At 39.3% G+C, this 23825-nt stretch overlaps 1 protein-coding gene across 3 annotated transcripts in view; it reads left to right on the forward strand.

The window, feature by feature from the left end:
- The first annotated feature begins 2753 nt into the window (after nucleotides 1-2753).
- The window catches only part of col6a4a (collagen, type VI, alpha 4a), an 83589-nt gene continuing 62517 nt past the window's right edge, over nucleotides 2754-23825 (forward strand). Inside the window, exons 1-2 of one of the 3 annotated variants that reach the window (XM_067600325.1) lie at nucleotides 2754-2860; nucleotides 11516-11587. The gene's annotated coding sequence lies outside the window, so the exon portion shown is untranslated. The remainder of the gene's footprint in view (nucleotides 2861-11515; nucleotides 11588-23825) is intronic. The other 2 variants (XM_067600324.1, XM_067600326.1) reach the window with 2 other exon arrangements.

A 23825-nucleotide genomic window follows, 5' to 3' on the forward strand; every position in this document is an offset into this window, starting at 1 on the left:
GCTCTAAAAGTAGCTCCTAAATTTGAGAGCATATTTAAAGGGGACATATTCTGCTTTTTGTGGTTTTCTGTTATTTATATCCTGTTATGATGTCGGATGTTAAATATAGTCGAAGTTCCAAAATTTGAGGTGAGCTTGCGTAGAAATGCTGCTTACAAGACAAAAGTCAGGGCTTCAACCTGCTTTGAGTGATTCATTTGTAGTGTTACCACTACTTCCCCATCGAACTGATGTCAGATCATTTGCATGCCCATAAAAGTGCCGTCTGTTGCTAAGGTGGTTGCTAAGGTGTTTCCATGTGTGGTCCATATTTCAGATCTGATTTAGCTCCAACATGTACAGATGGATTTGAGAAGTTGACATTTGGAGTAAAGAAGGAGAAAAAGAAGTGAAATCCTGCTACTATAGTTTGTTTACGTAGCCTCCGGAGTCGGAGGAAGCTTCCTAAGCTGACCAATCAGAACAGAGTGGGCTCATCAGGAGGCGGGCCTTAAAGAGACAGGAGCTAAAATGGCCTGTTTCAGACAGAGGCTGAACTGAGGGGCTGCATAAAGCACCAGTAGAAGATAAATAAGGAGTTTTTAACTGGAAACCATGCAAACATACACCTGGAAATGCGCAGAATATGTCTCCTTTAAATTCGTATTGGAAAGACAAAAGTGTTTCCAGATGAGTGTTATGTAATGCGATGCATGAGCGTAGAGGCAGAGCCTGTTGATGGACTGAGAAAAGACAGAAGCAGCAGCCAGCACAGAGAGCTCAGTTGCTCTCTGCAGCAGGAACCATGTCTGCAGCCTCAGAGGCACAACCAAGCACGCTACCAAAAAACAGGTTTCCTGTGAGGAGGCCCCAGTGAAGGGTGGGTGTTCAGAGAAGGGTGGGACCTGAGGGGTTGTTGCTGGTTCACCTATAATCTGCCTGAATCAGGCTGCGGGTACTTTGAAGAACAGGGACTTTCCAGGGGAAACACACAATCTGCTGATAAAATGAGATGCACTGATGACAAAACATTGAGTTTAGAGCAAATCTGGTGCACATGTACATTTGGTTTGATTCAACTAGATTTATGAGAAAGCTGTCAATCAAACTCTGTCAGAGTTTTTCAGGAATTCAAGGTGTTAATTAGTGAGCTTAAGAGGAGCTGATAGATGTATTTTCTAACTTTAGAGCCAGGCTAGCTGGTTCCCCCTTCTTCCAGTCTTTATGCTACGCTAAGCTAACCATGTCCTGACTCCAGCTCTGTAATGAAGACAGACATGAGACAGGTTTATCTCACTCCCAGGTTTCAGGTTGTTTTATCAGGTTTCTATGAAGTCTAACATTTAGCTCCAGTTTGCCGTTAGCTGCAAAGGCAACAGTTTTAAGCTCAGAGATTGTATGTTTCTTAAAGGATAAGTCTGGTGATTTTTTATATGGTTGGTTTGGATCCAAACCAACAATGAACTGATCTGCTAACAAGTGTTGTGTATGTATCCAATGCCTGATATAAGCCTTTAATAAACAGCTTACATTACTGCCTGCCACTGGGGGCCAACACATGGTGGCTTTAAGCATCCTGTCCCCGAGTCTTCCAAATTAAATGTTTGTACATATTTTGGTATTTTTGAAGGGATCTTTGTCTGCTAGAGATGGGTTTCACATTTGTTTACCACCTAAGAAACTTTTTTTTCACTAATTCAGCTCTAATTCTGTTTTTTGTTTTTTTTTATCATGCTGATTGAAGCTCTGCTACGGAAGCTTAATGCAGTAACTTGAGAAAAAAATGTGCCTTGTTTTTCTGAATGAAAGTCTTCATGAAAAAAAACTTTTTCGAAATTAAAGAGAGCTTGACTTCTTATAAGCAAACATGCTCCGTCTGTTTAGTTTAATCTGGTTTTATTTTGAATTTGGTTTCAAACGTTGGCAATTACTCGTGTCTTCAAGTAATATAGATGGTTTTGTTATTAGTTTGTCGACTTAGCGCAGACAGCTCAGGACAGGCAAAAATGTTCAGTCAAAGCTCAGAAATAGGTGAAACAAACACACCAGGCTGCCTACAGAGCTGAGAGGTTGTTTTAGTTTCCACAAACAGGTTCAGTGAGATGACTCGACTTTAATACTGTCAGAGAGAACATCTGGACCTGCTATGTTTTGGATTTATCTGATAACCTCTAGACAAAATAACAGTTACAACAGGTCAAACATGAGAAAAAAGTGCAATGCATTATGTGTTAAAAGAACACAGAAAGAACATGAAAAAAAACGCATGTATGTATCTTACAAGACCTTCACTTCACTTCGGTCATCCTTACCGTAATTACACTACTTTAGACGCAACGAAGTTCAGGTGGCGGCGTTACCACAGTCAGGATTTTGAGGCGTCTTGTTAATCCGAAAAACTGAGCAGAACAATTTTTTCCATGAAAACTTTTCTAAGAATTCTGAGATAATTATCTTATTAATTCAGAGAAACAGGGCAGTTTTTTTTTTCTCAAGTGACTGCATTATGATTTAATATATGTACAAAACCTGATTTTGATCAAAACAGAAAAATAACATCTCTGTTTCTACTAAAACACTTGAATTACCTTTTAAAGTTTCAGATTTCAGATGGTCTGAGCAGTGAGTCATTCATAAAAATGAGGATAACCTGTCACAGAAAGCTTCAGCTCTGTATTGTTGTACTGATAATTGAGTAAAGGATCATAACTTTTTGGTTGTTTTTTTTTCTCCCACCCTTGCAGCAGATCTGTGCAGGATCAGGGGGGCGGAGCTGACGGCTGGGAGGTGTTTCATGCAGAAACAAGCCTGCACCACCCTACATGGCCGTGGGACTCGCGTGTTTTGTGTGCAGAGGGCGCGGGTGCAGAGCAGCAGATCTGTAAGTGACTCTCAGTCTCTTCACTTTTGTGCATGAATGAAAAATATAAGCAAATGCATAATTATTGTGGGAAGGATAAAATACAAAGAAGGTGGATTGTTTGTCACCTGAACCACCTTTAGACAGTTTGTTTTAAAAGCTGAATTCAGATCCACTGGGGGGAGGACTTTCCTTTGAAATCCTCAAAAATCTCTCTATCACCTGCTACTCTAAGCACTGTTTATTCAGTCTGGAGTCATTAATGGAGGAAAAGATAAATATTAGGATCAAATTCAGTTGTTTTACCCTTTAAAGTTACTTCTTCATGCAAAAATTCTCTTATCTATGATTATGCTACTGATGGTGCATGTTTATATATATTTCATACATATTCATGTGTCTTTTTAAAGAGTTTTTTGTATGTTTTGTATGTAAAATCTGCATCAGTAGCTGACAGATTAGAGTATTTGAGTAAACATATAAAATCTTGCAAAATTAAAAATTTTCAGTTAATGTCAGTTAATTAGTTTTCGTCTGAGTGAGATATTTGTCTTTCTGAGGTAAAAAATTAAGTGTAAATTCAAGTTTTCTATGCAACTTTCATGATTTTTTTAAACTTTATGATAGTTTGGAGTTAACTAACAGTTATTTTCATTATCGATTAATCTGCTGATTATTGTCTCGCTTAATCAATGAATCGTTTAGTCTCTATAAAATGTCAGGAAATAGCAAAAAATGCTGTTGTAATTTTCCACAGACCAAAGTGATGTCTTCAAATGTCTTGTCTGTGACTCTCAGATCATTATATGTTTCATCAGTCTGTAAAAATACCTTTCTGCTTAAGATTAAATCCCCTGCTGACTGGTGAATAAAGTGAATAAACACTATGTTTAGGTCACATCTGAGTCACACTGGTAGTGACTGGAGCTAAAGGACCATACCGGAGTTTTTTTGCATGTAAAAAAAAAACTTGTGAAAACTCAATTTGTGGTAAAAAGGCTACAACATGAAAAAAACACCAATTTGGTCCTTTAACAATTAGAGGGGTGTTCTGAAGCAAAAATATGTTTGACATTACGGACCCTCCTCTCATGCAAAATCTCTGCTTCAAATCTGGCTCCTTTGTCTTCAGTCTAAAGTTGAAGTCATTCACATACAGTACGATCCACTCTCAATGCAAAACACATGCTGATTACAGCAATTCACCACACATGCTTTTGGTTCAAAAACTATTGAAGGGTGCAGGGGCCTCAAAAGAGGCACATGCAACTTCCCATGAAAAAGATGTGATCTCTGAAAGCAAACTTGAGTTGAGAATGTGTGCACCTGTACAGAAACTCTTGACGCATGCGTACAAATATTTTGGAAACAGGGGAAATTGGCGACACAGATGGTGAGGTGGTGAATTGAAGCCAGATTGTATAATGATTCCTCTCACACATTTAACTTCTACAGAAGCCGAGAACAGCCGTGCTTGCAGTTTTTTTTTTTTTAATGCTGTTATCTTAAGATCACAAGTTAATTTATCTCGTTATTTTGAGAAAACAAAATGCTGATTTCTCGAAATAACACGTTAATTTATCACAAGATTTATCATGGGTGGAGCTCATCTGTCATTTGTTCATTCCTCTCCTCACATGGATAGCTCAACTATTTAGATCAATCACAAGAAGCCCTTAGGAGGCTTTTAAGGTCATGGGTTCAAATCTGTCATATCTTTGTTCTTATTCCCTCTCTCCACCCCACTTCCCTGTCTCTCATTAAGTCTAATAAAGTGAAAATGCTTGAAAGGCATTGTTTGGTACTTCTCCTGCATGAAACATTCCATCTTATTATAACCAGGTGCTGTTAATAATAATGGGAACTCCTTGTTCTGACATCTTCAGCTTAAATCAGTTGCTACAGTTGTCAAGATGCCATCTGTGGATGCTGGTGTGGCGCTCCTAATATCTGATAAACATTATAAGTAATGAAATGAGCTTTTGTTTTCTGGTGATAACGGGTTGATTGATTTTATTAGATAACAAAGTAATTAACTCAAGATCTCAAGATAACGGCATTAAAAAAAATGAATGCAAGTACGGCTTTTCTCGGCTTCCATAAATTATAGGTCCACTTTATCATAAGAATTCAAACCAGCAGTGCTATTTGTGCTTGTAGTGAGCTATAACTATTCCATAAGAACCTTTCAGTTTTAAAAGATAAAAGTCGACTCAAATCTCAAGTCAAATTCCACTCAGTATTTCATCATCACCTCCCCACCCCCGGAGCACAGAGGAGACGGTCAGGCGGTGTATGTGTGTGTGTGTGTGTGTGTGTGTTGTGGAGAAGCACAGCAGCTGCTGAAATGCCAAGATGATACCGGGATGTATATGAGTTCAAATCTATTTAATTGTCATTCTAAACACATGCATATATAAATACACATACAGCCGAATGAGAGGCAGCTCCCCACAGGACGGTCTAATATTAAAAAAAATATAAAAATAAATAAAGATAAATTAAATAAAACATAGAACACAAAAACATAAACCTCTAAAAACACAGCAACTAATTATTATCCTTCTTATGACAGAAATTGTTTAAAAGTCGTTTGCATCTATAATGTCAGATGTTAAAAATAGGATTTTAATCCATAAAACCATAACTTAAATGTTTGTTTAAGTTATGGTGATTCGTATTTGTAATGTTTGCAGAATTAAGAATTTCTGATCGCAGAGATTTAACATTTTTATCATATCATAATTTTTATCAATTAAAATGTGCAGTTCTAGTTTTGCATGCTGGGATGTCCGATACTGATTTATCAGGGAAAGACCTGGAAGAAAAACCTCTTACCAACCAGTTTTGTCACTGATGAACCTCCATACTGCAGACATGCCGCTTAGTGTAACTGAAAGATCTGCTGCAGACTTCAGAGATTTCAGAGACTGAATTCACTATGGAACCCCTCCTCCTTCTCCTCCTTTCAGCTGCAACTCATCTGTTTCCCATTCAACTTTTTTTGAAGTTTTTCTTAAGCAATAAGATGAGGTCAAAACCTGCTATATATCTGGACCGTGTATGGTCAATATCCGAAATGGCCAGTTTGTTACAGGGATAGTCAGTAGTCGTGTCTATGATGTGGATTCCTGTAATATTTGTTGTTAAAATGCACTGAAGTTGCATATCGCATGACATAGTTAAGCAATGTTTGAGTAAAAAGAAAGGTTATAAATGCAATTGTAAGAACAATACTTTCCACTCATATCTTGGGATGTTTGAGAGAATTTACTTTAAGTGTAATTATAAATATCCTTATTATCTATTAACCTCCCCCCCGCTCTTTCAGCTGTTTCTATCTGCAGATGTCAGTAGACGTACGGTCTGATCCATATGTTTAGAAGAGAATGCTAACATGCTAGGCTAACAGTCCGTCAGCTGTGTGACTTTATATCCGCGCCATGACGTCTTTCAGGGCACACAAACACCATAAACACACCTGTAACCAGCCCAGCACGCTGCTGTTAAACCATAGACACCACAGCCACACCTTATTTGTATACAGTCTGTGGGCTACACAGCACAGCACGGCTATGCTAACCATGCTAACTAGTTGTTAGCCTCTGTGCAAGTTGGTAAAATAGTTCCATTGTGTCTCTTTGTATCCGTGAGTTGGTGCTCCAGATCATGTGAGATGTTTCAGCTGGTAAATGTGTGTTTTTAAAAGTTATTTTGGGACTGTGAGCGGCACTCGGGGCTCCGCTGTAAATGCTTCCTGAGGACAAATTAGAAACTGTTAGCACTGATTCATTTTAAAAGAGCAACGGCCAATTGGGAAGCTCAACACTTGGCCACCAACCAATGATGTAACTTCATCACTCAGTCAGTCAGTGATGGACAGACGTTCAGTTGATTTAATATATGGCCGGATAAAAAAAATAAAAAATAAAAAACTGTTTATAATTTAAACTGTGTAATATTACCTGGTATAAATTTTATGTATTATAATATTTTTATATATTTGCTGGCACAGTGTCCCTCTAAATACATTGTAGAATTACTTTGGTCTCTGTAGTTTTTCATAATAATTGGGGTGTTTTTAGTTTTTATCTCCAGCAGTATAATTTAGAGCTGCAACAATTCTTTAATTAATCAGTTAGTAACCAACTATTGAATGAATTATTTTGATAATCAATTAATTGTTTGGAGTAATTTTTTAAGAGAAGAAATGTCCAAATTCTCTGGTTCCAGCTTCTTAAATGTGAATATTTTCTGGGATTTTGGGAAACAGTGATACACATTTTCACCATTTCAGACATTTTATAGAACAAATGACTAATCAATTAATGAAGAAAATAATCAATAGATGAATCAATAATGAAAATAATCATTAGTTGCTGCCGTCGTATAATTAAATTGTTTCTGACATCCTCTGTCAGTCAATGATATGATTGATTTATGGATTACAGACATAAAACAAGTCCAAATCCAAGGGATAACATGTTAAAGTGAAAACACTTATTTCCAACATGGTGCCAAGACGTTAAAAGACAAAAAAATCACAAAACAAACAAACATTCATTCTAATACTCCGATAATATGAAAGCACAGTTCAATACAAGATCTTTTTTATGGTGCATATCAGTAACTCCACTGTAGTATTTGGTGTTTTTATCCCCTGTTGTGTTTCTGGAGATTGATTCAAGGCACAATTGTATAATTTATTGAAGGATTATTGAAAGTATCATCTTTCCTTTATCTGCACATCTGCTCTATCAAACAGCCTGTCACTACTACATTTCCGTAGTATTTGTATGTTTCTGATATCTCTGACTTTATCTTTGTCTTTGACTTCTTGGAGTCCTGTTGACTCCCCCGTAATCCAAGTCCTAATCTCCCTTCACTGGCTCCCAATCCAAGCCAGATCTGACTTTAAGGTTCTTCTCTTAGTTTATAAATCACTACATGGGCGTGCACCATCATATTTTTTTGACCTCATCACCCCTTATACTCCCCCTCGTGTACTCCGATCACGTGATGGTGGATATCTTACTGTTCCCAGAATCAAGAAAAAGTCAGTAGGCAGTCGAGCGTTCTCCAACCGAGCTCCCTATCTCTGGAACCAGCTACCTCTTATAATCAGGGAGGCTACGTCTGTTGAAATCTTTAAATCCAGACTCAAAACATACTTATTCTTGTAATCACATGACCTGCCTTAACACCATTGACGTGGCTTTGATATAGTATTTTCCCTCACCCCAGTGCAGCTGTAGAACAGCTACACTATCTCACTAATATCTCCATTCTTGCTATCAGTTGTAGTGATGTGATAATATACGTGTGTCACATGATGAGCTACCTCAGATGGTTTTCTGTGTTTTGGACCATTTTACCAAAATTTATCTTTTTTTTTTTTTTTGTAAGTGTACTGAGACACCCTGGTGTGATTTGGCACTTTAAATAAATAAACTTTAACTTTTAACTTTAGTTGCCTTGTGGCCAGCGGAGAGTCCCAGTAGTCAATACGTCCAATGAAGAAATGGTTGTAGAATGCAACGTGTCATAAAACCACCAATAGGGTTGTGAAGTGTGAGAAGCTGCTGTTTTTTGTTTTATTTAAATGTTTTCTTTAAACAAGAGACTCTTCTGCATAATGTAACCTAATGAAATAATATATATTTATGTTCTGACCACTAGTTTCATTTTTGAAAAATCTGGTTTTGTACATTATTTTGGCAGACAGCTCTGAATACTACAATACCCATAAGCCTCAGTCGCCAAACAAACAAGTCAGGGCACCATAGTTACTGAATTCACTCAAAAATGACCCAGAAATTAAAACCAAACCAAATTAGTTCTGTTTACAGCTCATATCATGACCTCTGCACCTTGTACTGAAGCTCTCTGAGAAGTTTATGTGTCTGTGTGCTCAGAGTCTCATCAATACGACGAGCGTGAGAAAACAGCGTTTGTTTACTGTAAAGAGAACCGTCTTCTTGCACATGCTCAGTGGCGTCTGCCCCACATAGAACTACTCTCCTGAGACTAAACCAACTGTAGAATCTAACCGACTATTTCAGATTATTGATTTCTTTTGTAAATAGTTGTGTAATAATCAGGATAATTTACAGCGAGCAGGTCATGTATATTATCCTTTTCTTGGATACACAAACAATACTTGTAAAATAGTATTTTAGTTGATCAGTTCATTGTTGGTTTGGATCCAAACATGAGATTTGTTGACAAGAAGAAAAATATAGAAAATCACCAGACTGATCCTGTAAAGATGCCCTGTGGAGTTTTCATGTAAAGAAACAAGCTTCTTACCAAAACACATGCAAGAATATTTTCATATTCTTATGCTAAATCTTAATTAATTATTTAAAAATTAATTAGAAAGAATTACGTGTTCAAATTAATTAGATTTTTTAACATATTACATTCTGAACTACATCCAGAAAGAACATTTTATCAATTTCTCTTCTTTATCTTCATCTGTCGCAGTAGCCTTCAGCCGTTAGCTGTTCTCACAGAAGTTGGTACTGCTGAGGTCAAAGGTCACATCAGTGCAGGACTTTCCCAACGCACCACATACACAATAAAGGAGCAGGCGTGTGCAAAGGCTCTCTCAACTGCAACCGTATGCACTGCAATGATAATACAACACAGTTTAAGTGTGAAAAGGTTATTTCACGGTTGATCATTTTTCATAACGTGTATACATGATTTTTCTCCTCTGTGTATGTCATAGATCTGCTGCACAGACAGAGGAGTGTGTTGTATGTGTGTGTGTGTGTGTGTGTGTGTGTGTGTGTGTGATACAGGAGAGGGAGCCTGAAGCCTTTTTTGGTCTTAGTTTATGTTTCTGAATGTACAGTCATTAGTAGGGAGAGTCAGCAGAGAGGCAAGGACCAATCAGATGATCAGATTAGGATCATGACTGTAAGGGTTTAAGGATGTAGGCCGCTCCCCTCAGATACTTTAACATACTCTGGAGATTCTGTGGGCTGTCATTTACTTCTTTAGTGACCTGATTTGCCCTCCACCTCCCTCAGCTGACTGTGATAACACAGGTTCCCTAAAGAGTTTTACAGTGTGAGTCATCCTCTGATAACAGAGAGGATCGACAGAAAGTTTCTTGTAAATATGAGCCTAGTAGGTGTCGATTTCTCTCTCTGGACCAAAATGTTGAAAAGGTAGTGGTCCGATTAACTTGACAGGGGCAAAAATCCATTCCTGGGCCCCATAATATGATACAGTATATCATATTGTATCGTATCTCTATAGTTTGTTGTTCTTTTTATATATCATTTTATTTCTCTATGTTTGGCCACTCGTGATACTGTGTGCACCTATGAGGCACTGTGTAATTCCAGCTTTAAAAAGGTATTTCAGAATGTAGAAATAAAGTTTACTTACTCACTAACAGTGTGACATTTAGGAAGTAAACTGCTCTCCTGTATATTCCCATGATCTCAGGCCACAGAGCAGCTGTGCAGGTGTTACAGCGGTTTTCACAGACTATAAACTATAGATATAAAATGTTGAGTCTAGTAAAGTGTACTAATGTAAACAGTGGACCACACACACAAACACACACATGTATATAGACTTTGATCCCTGCAGGCAGATGATTCCTCAGCAGAGTCTCTGTCGCTGGCTGATAAGTGATGCTTTATTTCCTGTTTATCTGCTCTCAGGGTGGAGCAGTGTCTCAGATCAGGATGCTGTTTACACACACTGTCTGCCTCTACTGATGGATGGATGTGGACCAAACATCAGAAAAAACACAAACCTAAAGAGACACAGTACATCTATACTGAAAGCAATGTTAACTAGTGGTAGGAGTAGTAGTAATAGTTAAAGCAACTCTACAAGTAGTCGTCAAAGTAGCAGCAAAACTAGAAGATGTTGTAACAGCAGCAGTAATGTGAGTAGTAGTAGTAGCAGCAGTAGTCATAGTGTCAACAGTTTAGCAGTTGTACTAGTAAGGCAAGGCAAACATAAAAGGCATCAAGACAAAATGTAAAAGCAACACAAGGCAATGTAAAAGACATTTAAATACAATTAAAAAGTGTTAGATTGGAAATAAAAATAAACTAAAATAGAGTAAGACATAAAACAGGAGTAGTGTAAGATATTAATCAAAAGCCTCAAATTTGGTTCAATAAAAGGCGGCAAACAGAAAAGTCTTCAGCTGTGATTTGAAGGAACCAAGAGTTGCAGCAGACCTGCAGTTTTCTGGGAGTTTTCTCCAGATATGTGGAGCATAAAAACTGAACGCTGCTTCTCCATGTTTAGTTTTGACTCTGGAAACAGAAAGCAGACCTGATCCCAGACCACCTGAGAGGTCTGGATGGTAGCAGCAGATCAGAAATGTGTTGTATGTGGCCATAAACCATTCAGGACTTTATAAACCAGCAGCAGCTCTTTGACAGACAGGAAGCCAGTGTAAAGATCAGGAGAACTGGAGTGATGTGAACCACTTTCTTGGTCTTAGTGAGGATTAGTAGTAGTAGTAGTAGAAATGGTAAAAGCAGTAGTAGTTCTAGTGTTAATAGTTTAGTAGTAGCAGTGGTAGCAGCAGTTGTAGTAGTAGTAGTAAAAGTAGTAGTAGTTGTTGTAATAGTAGTAATAAAAGCAGTAGTTTGATTACTTCTCTGTCAATAATAACGTCTTTACTTCCTCCTCCAGGTTCATCCGACTCTCTGGACTTCCTGTCATCTTGCTGAAGTGTCTTTGAGCCAGACGCTGAATCTCTGACAGGTAACACACGATCATTTCTTCCACTAACAGTCAAACAGCTGTGTGGTTGTAAAAGTCTGACAGTTGTTTAGGTTCACGTTCCATTTCTAGTGTCTTGAGTTTGTGAATTCGTCACTGCAGCAGGTTTTCGCTGTATCATAAAACATAAAGTACATTCAACAAATCAGCTGTAAAACCTGTGTTTAATGAAAAGGTCACAGAACGCACTTGGGTGTTACTTTTCTGGTTCTTTTGTGCTTTAATCTGGCCTGTGGAAGATTAATATCTCCTGGCTACGGTCACTGTGGGACGTTTTGTGAGTTTTAAGAGCTTAAAGTGGAATTTATGTGTAACTGAAGCTGGTGGTGGAGATCACTCCGTCCACTCTGTGATAGTCAAATAAGGACATTAAATATTACAGTTCCTGAATGTTAAAAATGTTTTGTGTTGAGGTTTCACCTTGAGGTTCTCTGGGGTAGCGGACTGATTCCCACTGAGACCTTTTCCATTAAAAAAACAGACTGAACATGTGGTTCCTTAAAGGACGGGTTCACAATTTTTCAAGTGTGCCATAAACCAACAGTCAGGAGCCCAAATGAACATTAAACCTGTTTCTTGCTGTAATCATTCCTCCTGTTCATACTGACCATTAGAAGATCCCTTCATAATGACCTTACAATGGAAGTGATGGAGGACAAACTCCACAGTCCTCCTTCTGTGCAAAAATGTATTTCAAAGTTTATGTGAAGCTAATATGAAGCTTCAGCGTCCAAATGAGTCAAATCAAGTAGATATCTTTCAACGTTACAGTCTTTTTAGTGCCAAAGTCCCTCTTTTTGTTACTATACTTCCACCTGCAGCTCAACAGGGAAACACTGTCCGAGGAAACACAAAGAGGGAATTTGATGCTAAAAATAATGTAAATGTGTCAGATATCCACTTGATATGACTAACTCAGACTGCTGAAGCTGAATAGAAGCTTCACATCAACAGAATGGTGTTCTTCAAGCCTTGGCTTTGATTCTACAGTCTCTGAACTCTTCTGAAAGGATCAACACCGTTCTTCAAAAAGATACTCCCTCATTTGGTGTTTTGATGATGATGGTGGACCCAAACCATGCCAGCAAAATGCCTCCCACAGCATAACAGAGCCACCAGATAACCTCACTGTAGGGGTCAAGCATTCAGACTGGGACCAGTTTTTCCTTTAATTTGTCACCCATCTGTACATTGAAAGCACATTTGAAGGATCTTTTAATATCCAGTATTAACAGGAGGAATGATTACAGTGAGGAAAACCTCTTTCACTGTTCATATGGAGGCGCAATGGGAAAAATTGTGAACCCGTCCTTTAAGGTGTTGTTGTCCTCAAGCTGTGACTAAAGGTAATTACAAAATTAGCTTCAGCCCCAACTTTCTCCCGGATGTTTTTCCTGTTTTTCTTTATCTGCTGAGGAATTACATAATGAGGAATTTCCTGCCACCCTGACTTCAAATTCTGAATCCTTTGCTCAACAATTTTTCACGACTATCTATTGTAGTTGTCACATTATATGCAAAAAGTTTCTGTATTTGTCCTTCATTCTTCCCCTTTGAGAACCGCTTAGCTTTGCCTGCATTCTTTATTCGTCATTCTTCGTTTTCATGGGAGATTTGACCAAGAAGGCAAACAAGCAAAAGCTGCAGAGAACATGTGAACAAAATTACAGTCTTTAAAACCTGTAGCAGCATGTCATAGTCTAAATTCCTTTCATCAATTATTAGCAGCTTCATGGGGTCCAGACTGATTGAAATATAGACTAAACAAATCAAAGATGGCTTCATATTTAGTCCTGTTTCACATTAAATACGCGGTGACAGAGAGAGCAGTAGTTATTCTGCAGTGAATTTCACATGGAAGGATCAGGATGTTGGTGTTTTGGCCCAGTTCAGCTCCAAACATGGGGGCAAATACTATGAATAAATCTGAAGACAGTAAACAGAGACTTCCACAATTAGAAAGCAAAGCAGACACCAAATGATTTTTAGTTGTGCAAAGAGACTCTTGATCACAACTGACCTGCAAGCAGTTGATCAAGAGTCAGAAGGAGAAAGTTTCCCTCTCAGATTCCTTCCTTCTTTTGTTTTTTGAGGCCTGAATTGGTGAAAATATCCAGTTATTCCTAAGAAAAATAAATATTCACTCAGCGAGCCCTTTATTAGGAACACATGTACAATCTAATGCAGTCCAACACAACAGCTCTGCCATAAGTTCTACTTTTACAAAACTTCTACTTTCAGTTTTTGTTGACGTTGTCAGAAAGGTGATAATTCTACTTGATGTTTATTATTGAGGTGTAATGGGTGATGGTGTACTGCAGTGCAATATATTGAAAAGTGTCCCTCATGTTTGTTAATAGGGTGGACAAAATATTAGGAGCACTTTTCTATATGATGCACTCAAAAACGCAAATATTTTCCACATCTCATGGTCTCCCTGGGTAATCTTGTCTGTCTTGCAGTTATTTTAAAATGTATAGTCTCATTTAGGGCTGCAACTAACAATTACTATCATGATCAATTAATCTGTCAATTATTATTACTATTAATCAGTTAACCCTTTAGTCTATTAAGGGTCAGAAAAGAGTGACGTGTCCATCATGCTTTCTCAGGGTGACATTTTCAAATGTCTTGTTTTGTACGATCAACAGTCCAAAAGCCAAAGAGAAAAGCATGAAATCTATCAGCAAAAAAGAACTAAGAACCAGAAAATGTTTATTATTTTTGCTCCGTAAATAACCTTAAATGATTTATTGATTATTAAAAACTGATTAATAATAGATTTATCAAACAATTGTTTCGGAAATAAATGTATTCCTGTTCAGGCCGGATACATTTCGGGTCCGTTTCAGAACCGAAGGCCAGGACTAGAACTAACGATTATTTTCTTAATTAATCGATTAGTTGGTTTGGTAACTGTTTCCCAAAAAGCCCAAATGTCTTGTTTTGTCCACAACTCAAAGATATTCAGTTTACTGTCATAGAGACTAAATAAACCAGAAAATATTCACATTTAAGAAGCTGGAATCAGAGAATTTGGACGTTTTCTTCTTAAATGAGCATCTGTCAAAGATGGCAGGAAAACTCAGTTCTTTACAACGAGGATGAGTATTGAGAATCTACAGATCTCAAAGGGTTGTCTGAGTTGTTTCCATACTTTTAAAGAATGAATAACAACTGGGTTAGAAGTATATTTGTTAATAGGCTCTGAATATGGCAGACTAGAGCATAATAAGGCAAATAATGAGGTGTTCTTACAAGAGTCTCTCTCTAGAAGTAGCCAGTATGATACAGCCTTTAGTCCAATAGGAAATCATTTTGATATTTGCTGCCCAATAGTAGAATTGAAAGGTCTATGTGGTATAGTTTTCCATATACCTGGATCCCTTTTATTCCAAAAACTGGAGAAAGCTTTCTTTCTTGGGAGAAGTCTGGAAGAAAAAGAAGTCTGGTATACAGTGAAACATATAAAGAAATGTGGTCGATATGTTCATCTTTATAGTGTTAATTCTACCAGCCAGAGATAAGAGTAACGGATCCAAACCATCAATATCTTCTTTAAGAGAGGACAGGACAGGGGGAAATTTCTCTAACTTATTTTAATTTTTCATGATGAAACTTAAACACATCCGCAAGTTGCATCTAAATGATGTAGACTGTATAATGTAAATAGTGTACGTTAACAGGTTTCTACCGACAGTAACTTGACATCGGCACAATACTTACTGAGGCTGGTTTAAGATTATGTCAAGTCAGTTTGGATAGATAACCTCGTTCCATGAGAGGCAGTCATTAACAGGCAGCAGTTGCTTGTTTAGTAATGTCTTGTGTGATGTATTTCTGGGCTTCATCTGGTGAGGTAAAAATCTTCTTCACTCCATTGACAGTGATATGAAGTTGTGCCAGGTGAAGTAGTAGTAAATGAAGTCCCTCGATCCCACGCACCAGCTGTCTGAAGCCGTTGTATGTTGCTCGTGCATGGGCGACTCTAGCTGTATCATTCACCTTCACTCGGCTCTGTTCTCTGGCAAGGTGCAGGATGTTGGAGCAGTCATGGAAGTACTGAAGATGGGCCAACATGGTTCTAGGATGGGGACCCTTGTTTCGGTGGTGGTTGTGAGGTCTGGTGCCTTCTGTCCGGCTTTTTTGAGCTGGAAAGCTTCTTTTAGCATCATGGAGACTGCAGTTGTGCTGCACCTGGTGCACCAACTATTCAGATATTATTGCATCTGGCTCTTCCTTTCAAGTCCTCACATTTTTCCTCAAAGGCAGCCAGCTGCAGCTGTTGCACTGTGCACTGTAAAACTGTGACATCATATGAACATCCAGAAAGTCCCTTTTCAATCCCTTCCAAGGTGTTTTCCATCACTGTCACCTTGTTTCTTTATAGCAGCTTTAAAGTTAGAGAATTCTGTTTTGGCAGCTTGTATCTCTAATTTAATAGCAGACATTTCACTTCCAAGCACATCCTCAAATAGTTACAAAATCTGCTTGCAGCAATGGCAGCACTTCATTCTTAAAGGCCATGATATCAGTCTGTCTTGCAGCTGTTGGAGGTGCTGGAGCAGGGTCACCTGGGCCAATAGAGGCCCTGGTTGGTCCCGACAGGCCTGGACGCTGCAGTGTTAGTATTACGACCTTCGGAGTTTTTACCGGCCATGGTTTCTTTTTTCCTTGAGTTAGGAAGCAAGTTGGATATAAGACTACGGGAATTTTTTGTTTATATTATGCCAAAATAATACTTAAATGACAAAATGTTCTGAAGAGCTCTGCAAAGCGCCACCTACTCCATTGCAATAATCAGTTAATCATTGCAGCTCTAACAACTAGTGAAAGAATGTGATTAACTAACCTTACACATGCAGTGTGTGCATGGAAAACCAAGCCGCTAAATACTGTTGATGTGTTGCTAAGATTGTGAGAGCCCTTTGGTGTGTGTGCTCAGCATTGGAGAGCAGCTCTTTCACCCTTAAATCATCTTCACTTTGTAGGCAGCGTCAAACAGAGGATCAAACTGTGATCCTCTCTGGATTAAGCAGTGACAGTCAAGACGTTTTTATAAACAGCTGCAGATATGTTGGTGTTTCTGGCTGCAGTAACCTGCCGGGGCCACATGAAGTCATCCCTCTGCCTTCTCTACATGAACAGCAGACCGTAATTTGTTCTGCTCGTTTTCTGTGGTGACTGACATCATAAGATTTTTACTGAAAGCCCAAAGGTGCACACTGTGAACTGGGAAACCACAAGTATTTCCAGTTAGCAGAGATTTGGCTTGTTTTCTTCTTCTGCAAGGCTGAGTTAGAAAATAGTGGTGCATGCTCAATGAGAACATGCTAATGAGGGGACAGACCGGCTCATTTCCATTGTTTGATTTACTCTTCTGTCCAATTAGAATAGAGGCTTTTATAGATCTGAGCATAGTAGTTTTCATTGTCTTTCCTTTAAAAGCTATGACTGCTCTCTTTTCAAGCTCCATAAAAATTTGTCCGTTTTAAATCCACTTTAAGAGTAATTTGGTTGATTTAATGTGGGAAGACTCAACATTTTTAACAAGATGGAGCTACCAGGCACTTAAACTGAATGGAGCTTGAATCTGATGGTTTTCATGTGCTCTGGCAGCCATGTTGGTAGTCCTCCATGAACAGCTGGTTGTTTCTCTAAACTAACCACATCTCCATCTCATTAGATTTAAACACACACACGGTTAGTTATTGATCTGTTTCTCGCCGTGAACACATTATTCTGATCATCTGGTTGTCTGTGTGCTTCAGTGACATCAGAATGCTAGCCAGCTAGCTGCTCAACTAACCATCAGTGTCTGGCTGTTAACTCATAACATTAACACACCAGCTGAAGGCGCCTTGAGACTGTGTAACAACACCGATCGGGTACATTTATTGCATGTCACACTGTGAGAGACGGGAGCTGTATTACAGAAATACAACTGAATTAAATGGTTGTCTTCTTTATAATCTTCCAGCATCAATCGCTCCGTAGCTGAGCAGCGCAACAGCTCGCGATGACAAAGAAATTTGACACAGTTTGTATGCACTTTAATGGAAGAGACCTTTCTTGTTCAAACTTTCTTTGCACCTGCATAACACTGTTTTATTCCACCTTATAAGTCTCTAAGAAGATTTCCTACCATCCAATAAATTAATATTGTCAACATTCTTCTGTCATAAATGATATGAAATGTTCCTGAAGATATACTCTACGTTCTCACCATCTTGGATCGAGGTCAAGAGGTCAAGACCTTTTTGTAGGTTAGTTTCAGCTGCCAGCTCGATGCACACATGCTGCTCTCTGGTGCAGTTCAAAAAAACATTGGACAATCTAAATGAGATGCTAGGCATGAATGCAGTATTGTTTTAGGACTTAAATAAACTGACACACTGAAGATCTTTCCTGTTTAACACAACATCGACATTCCTTAAACATGTTTTATCCATATATGACCTCACAAATTACAAACATCCACAGTGATTAATTATTTTTTTTCAACATACTTTTCTATAAAAATCCTTCTCCACTTCTTCGTGAGCAGATCTTGATTTGTTGCATAACTTCAAATTCCTATCCGGGTTTTGAGTTTGGAGTCGTGGCTGTTTTCTATCACCTGGTCCAAACATGAGCACTATACATTGAAATAACAAATTCTTGTGTTTAGATTAGCCAGAGCACAAACATCTGCCTTTCAAACAGTGCAATCACTAACATTAAATAGGGGGAGGGGGGGAGGAGGGAAGAATATCCACAGCGTAAGTGTTCTGTAAAGCACCGGGGGCCGTATCCAGGGGCCCAGGGGGCCTGAGGGAGCCTGGGTGTCCTTGATGTTTGACAGCGACATCACAGTATGCAGCTGAAGTTCAGCCATTCAAACTTTGTGTGTGTTTTTTTTTTCTCCAAACACTGAGACAGAACCAACACATGTTAGTGCTTTGCAGCAGTATTGACTTACACAGCCTGATGAATTCTGCACTCTGACTGACCTTCATCATGTCACTGCTGCAAGATAAGTTATAAACTTAGATTTTTTGACCTTGTCAGTCATGTTCAGAAGTGCAAGAATAAACCAATTAAAAATAAATTTGCCTTCTCACCTTCTTGTTAGTGGAATACGATTAAATGTCTGTTTTAAGGAGGTTTTTACAAGACAAGATACACTATAGAGCCAAAAGTATGTGAACACCCGAAGATAACGCCCATGTGACAGACCTTTTTCACAGATGACATTTTGGCATGTGTTCCAGCTATTGTGCATGTTTGTGTGCTAGTATGGTTTACAACTTGGACCCCATTGATGTCCTGCTGTGACAAGTCAAAATGTGAAAAAGTTTCAGGCTTTCCACCAGATCTCTGAGCCAGGTTGCTGAGATTTGCTTCCTGTTCACACATACAGGATTAAAGTGGCTCTTCTTTTTTTTTTCTCAAAACCCTGAGGCTTGGGGGTATTTATAACGAGGACATATTCTGCTCATTTCCAGCTCTATATTTATATTCTGGGGCTCTACTGGAATAAAAACTCCTTATTTATCTTCTACTGGTCCTTTATGCAGCCCCTCAGTTCAGCCTCTGTCTGAAACAGGCTGTTTTAGCTCCTGTCTGTTAAGGCCCGCCTCCTGATGAGCCCACTCTGTTCTGATTGGCCAGATTAGCCACCTAGCTGGTGGCTCATGTATCTCTAATCGCTCCAACACTGTGTGCCAGTTGGATGTAGTTTTCACTTCAGCACAAAAACCGATCCAGAATGAACTGAAGTAACGGCACTGAGCAACATGCCAACAAAACACCACATGTACCAACTGCATCTTTAAAGTGGTTGTAATCTAGATTTTTATAATTCAATGCCTCGGTGAGGTCCAACACTGATGTTGGGTGATGAGGCCCGGCCCGCAGTCGGTGTTCCAGTTCATCCCAAAGGTGTTGGATGTGCAGGCCAGACAAGTTCTTCCACACCAAACTGGGAAAACCGTTTCTTTATGGAGCCATCTTTGTTCACAGTAGCTTTGTCATGTTGAAACAGGAACGGGAACAAATACAGAGCTGGAAGAACACTGTTGTCTAACTGGGAAACCACATCAAAAGCAAGATGTGATTTCCAGGTAAGACAACCTGATGAATATTTATTTGGTATTTTAATATCCGCTGGTAAAAAAGCGCTCACAAGGCCATGGTTGCTTCCTGAACCTCCCACAACACAGGAGTGGATAGATATAGTAAATGACATTTATATCTTCGCCTTCAGAAAAATGTATTCATTAAATTTTGGGCCAAGTGGGTCAAATATGTAAAACCTTTATGGCCAGATTTTGTGGAGGCAGTGAATAAGTGACACTTTGATGTTGTTTTATTTTCGGAATGACCCTGAAGGAATGACACACCCTCTCTCTCTACCACCATACACCTTTTCCCTGCCACACATTGGGACTCACACCCTTTCCCTCCACCACCAACTAAGAGACTGCTCACACTCTCCCTACGACAGACTGAGAACGCCTACATCACCTCTCTCCCGCATAGACTCTTATGTACACACTTCACCTCTCCCAAATTGTATAAAATTCTTTAAGTCTGGATGGCAGAGAAACATGTAACTGCTTTTACCTGGATGTAAACTGCGTAATACATTCCGCTGCTACAAAATAAAGAGTTTCAAAAAAAAAAAAAAAAGCGAGATATGAGATGTGTCGATAAGCGCTGCTGAAACATTCAATCAGCTCAATCCACAACGACTCCAACCTGTGTTCAGCCGTCTGCCAGCAGAATTCGCCTGACAGCAGAAATTTACTGAACTAGAAGAGTTTTCATGTCAGCTTCACAGCAAGAAATTGAGAGTTTTTTATGATTCATTGATTTTATTTCTCCACCCGCCGCAGCTAGCAAGCAGAATCAGTCTGTAGTAAAACAGACAAACTCACAGGCAGGCTGGGAGTCTCGATTAATGTTAATAAGTTTAGAACATATAAAGAGTGTCAGATATGCATGATTTAAACAGATTACACCTCACTTAACGCACCATAACGTCCCATACTACACAGCATTCAGTGATTATTAGTTCAGACTCAACTTTAATCTTTATTTATCTGATTTTATGGGTCAACAGATATGTTGACATCGGTGTCCTTTAAACATGTAGCCTCTTCACAGACACATGACTGCAATCAGTGGCGCTCAGATGTGCTTCATTTTCCAACAGAATGGCAGCCAGCAATCGCTAAATCGTGCAGACGAAGCTCAGGACTGTTCAAACATGTGCTCTCAAGATGTGTATCTAACTGTCGAGGTCGAAGTAATCACTGCCTCATCCAGGGTCAGTCCTAATTGGGGTGTTGGTGAACCTCCGGAGCTGATTTGCCTCTTGGTGGGTCTGTGAAGAAATTACAGCGCCGACAGCTGGTGACAAACACTGTGAGAGCAGCTGTGAGCTCCGACAGCTATTGGCTTCTTTTTTTATAAAAAAGAAGATGTTCTCAGATCCTTTACTTAAGTAAAAGCACCAATGCAACCATGTAAAAATACTCCATTACAAGTACAAATCCTTCATTCAAAACCTGATTGTTGTTCAGTGACTGATATATGATTTTATATATCTATATATATTAACAAACAGTAGCAGGATTTCACTGCTTTTTCTCCTTCTTTACTCCAAATGTCAACTTCTCAAATCCATCCATCCATGTTGGAGCTGAATCAGATCTGAAATATGAAAGTGGAAAATGTCGGTTGTTTATGAGCATGCACAACGAGCTGACATCAGCAAGGTAGAAAAAACTGTTGCAAACAAAGCGTTCAGATCAGGTTGAAGCCCTGACTTTTGACTTGCAGGCAGCATTTTCTACATACAGTACCAGTCAGAAGTTTGGACACACCTTCTCATTCCCTTGAAAGAGAAAGTGTGTCCAAACTTTTGACAGCTACTGTACGTTAACCTCAAGTTTTGGAACTTTAACCACGTTTAACATCCGACATCATAACGGCGTATAAATAGCAGAAAATCACAAAATTCACTAACGAAGACCATTTGAACGGTATAAAAGTAGATTTATTTGGATTGTCGAGAGGGTTCAGGATTGATGAGGAGAGTGTACGGTGGGCTGGATGCGGATCGAGGAGAGGGATGAAGAGGTCGATTGCCGGGGGATGAATGGGAGCTGAAGGTTGGTCCGGGTCGTGTACGGTGGGATGATGGGGTAGAGGAGAGGGATGAAGGGGGTCGATGGCGTTGGGACGACCGGGGACCAAATGGAACCACAAAGAGGCTGGAGCGTCTAGGAACCCGGGGGTCGAGACTCAGAGTGGGGGACACGTGTCTCAATGAGCTTTCTGCTTCGTCATCACCCTGTGGTTCCTAGAATAGGACGAGAAGAATCACTTATGTGGAAGTATTAACCCTAACGAGCATGTCTTTGATGGTGGGAGGAAACCGGAATACCCGGCGGAAACCCACGCGAACACGGGGAGAACATGCAACCCCCACACAGAGAGGACCTGGGACGGCCAGTGTTCGAACCCAGGACCTTCTTGCTGTGAGGCACAAGCGCTCACCACTGTGAGCCACCGTGACACCCATTGAGAGAGAGGAGAAGAATGGGGTTTGGGGGGGGGGGGGGGGCGTGAGAACTGAGACGGGAGAGAAAGGGGTTAGACACGCTTATATAGGTATGCACGGATGATTGAATTAGTGAGGCACAGGTGATTGAATTTAGTGAAAGAGAGGGGCGTGGTCTTGTTCCTGAACTTTGTTATAATAATAATAACTCCGTAGCAAAATGTGGCTCCTTTTAAAAATCAAGGACAAGAAGTACGACAGGGACTCCTGAAACAAAACCTTTGCATTTGGGTGATAGAAGCCATTAAAGATAAACATCTCTCGAAGGATAAAGAGTTTAAAGTGTGAATATTAGTGTTAATGACGTGCTAATTAGAGGTGTTTTAGTGAGAATGTTGCTGATCATCATAAACATAAAAAAACCATCCAAACATGTGACGTCCTGTTAATGAGAGAGTAAAAACTCCACCTACTGCCAGTTTAAAGGATAAAGCAGTGAGGTTTCATCCCACTGGAGCTCTAACAGTCAGCTGGTTCGTCTTGGTTTCACTCCCAGACATTCCAACACTGAGACAGAAAGAAAGAGAAAGAAAGAAAGCAAGAAGTCAAACTGCCTCAGAGTTTAGAAGTCTTCAGACCCCATGCAGGACAAACCTGGACCCACTACAGATAAAAGCTTTGTCTTATAACCAAATTGCGGCTTTCACAATCCAAAATCAACTCCCAGAACACATAGACTTTGTACATTTTTCCTCTCATGTGGAGCTGTGGCATGTATGACAATATTTGAAGCTCAAGAAAATATTAAAACAAAATGATAATGGACGATGGGAACGGCCTTTTTTTTTCCAGCTTGCAAACAAACACTGTGGGGAGATTTTTATCAGCCTGTCGCAAATTACCGTAAGAGGCAAAAAGTTTAGCATCACTGCAATTTTCCAATTTAGCAGGTATTTACTAAAACTACAAATTTAAGTGAGCTGCACTTCATCTAATCTGCAGCTAAATGGGACCTGATACTGAGTTGAAGTGTAAAAAAAAGTGTTTTCTGCTGCTGAAGTTAAACTGGTTGTTTTTGTAATGAATCAGTTTTTTATTTGTCTGTGTGTTTCTCTCTGCTGTCATCTCTCTCCCTCTCTGTCATTAACCAGAGTTGCAGATTTTAAACCTTCTTTACTCAGACATTAAATTTCAGACTCAGTTTCCTGCTGCAGAGTTCAGGCCGCTCTGATAAATCAGCTGCTTTTTCACAATTTTCTCTATTAATTTATGGTGCTTTGGTCATAAACATCATAAAATAGTTTCTTTGCATCCAATGTGTCATCTTGAAATGTCCCCGTCTGTCTTTATTTTGTCTTCGCTGATGCAAAATGGCGAAAACTGGAAAGCTGATAATCATGACAACGAACCATTTGAGCAGTAATTTGAGGAAATGTCTTGAATTCGGCACCACAGGCAGAAAAACCTTAGTTAGTTTGTCTTTCAACGAGGCAGCAAACGTCAGCTCTGCCACGTAGTTTAGGATTACGCTGCATGGGTTGCATCAGAATAAATTCAAACAAAATGCGTGTTGATCCTCGTTACTTCGAAATAGATTTGTTGAAAAAGTGTTTTGTTTTAGTGTGTTGCACAAACTTGGGTGATGTCTCTGTCTCTCCTTAAAGGAGA

This window comes from Thunnus thynnus, chromosome 10 (genome assembly GCF_963924715.1).
Source record: "Thunnus thynnus chromosome 10, fThuThy2.1, whole genome shotgun sequence".
NCBI lineage: Eukaryota > Metazoa > Chordata > Actinopteri > Scombriformes > Scombridae > Thunnus > Thunnus thynnus.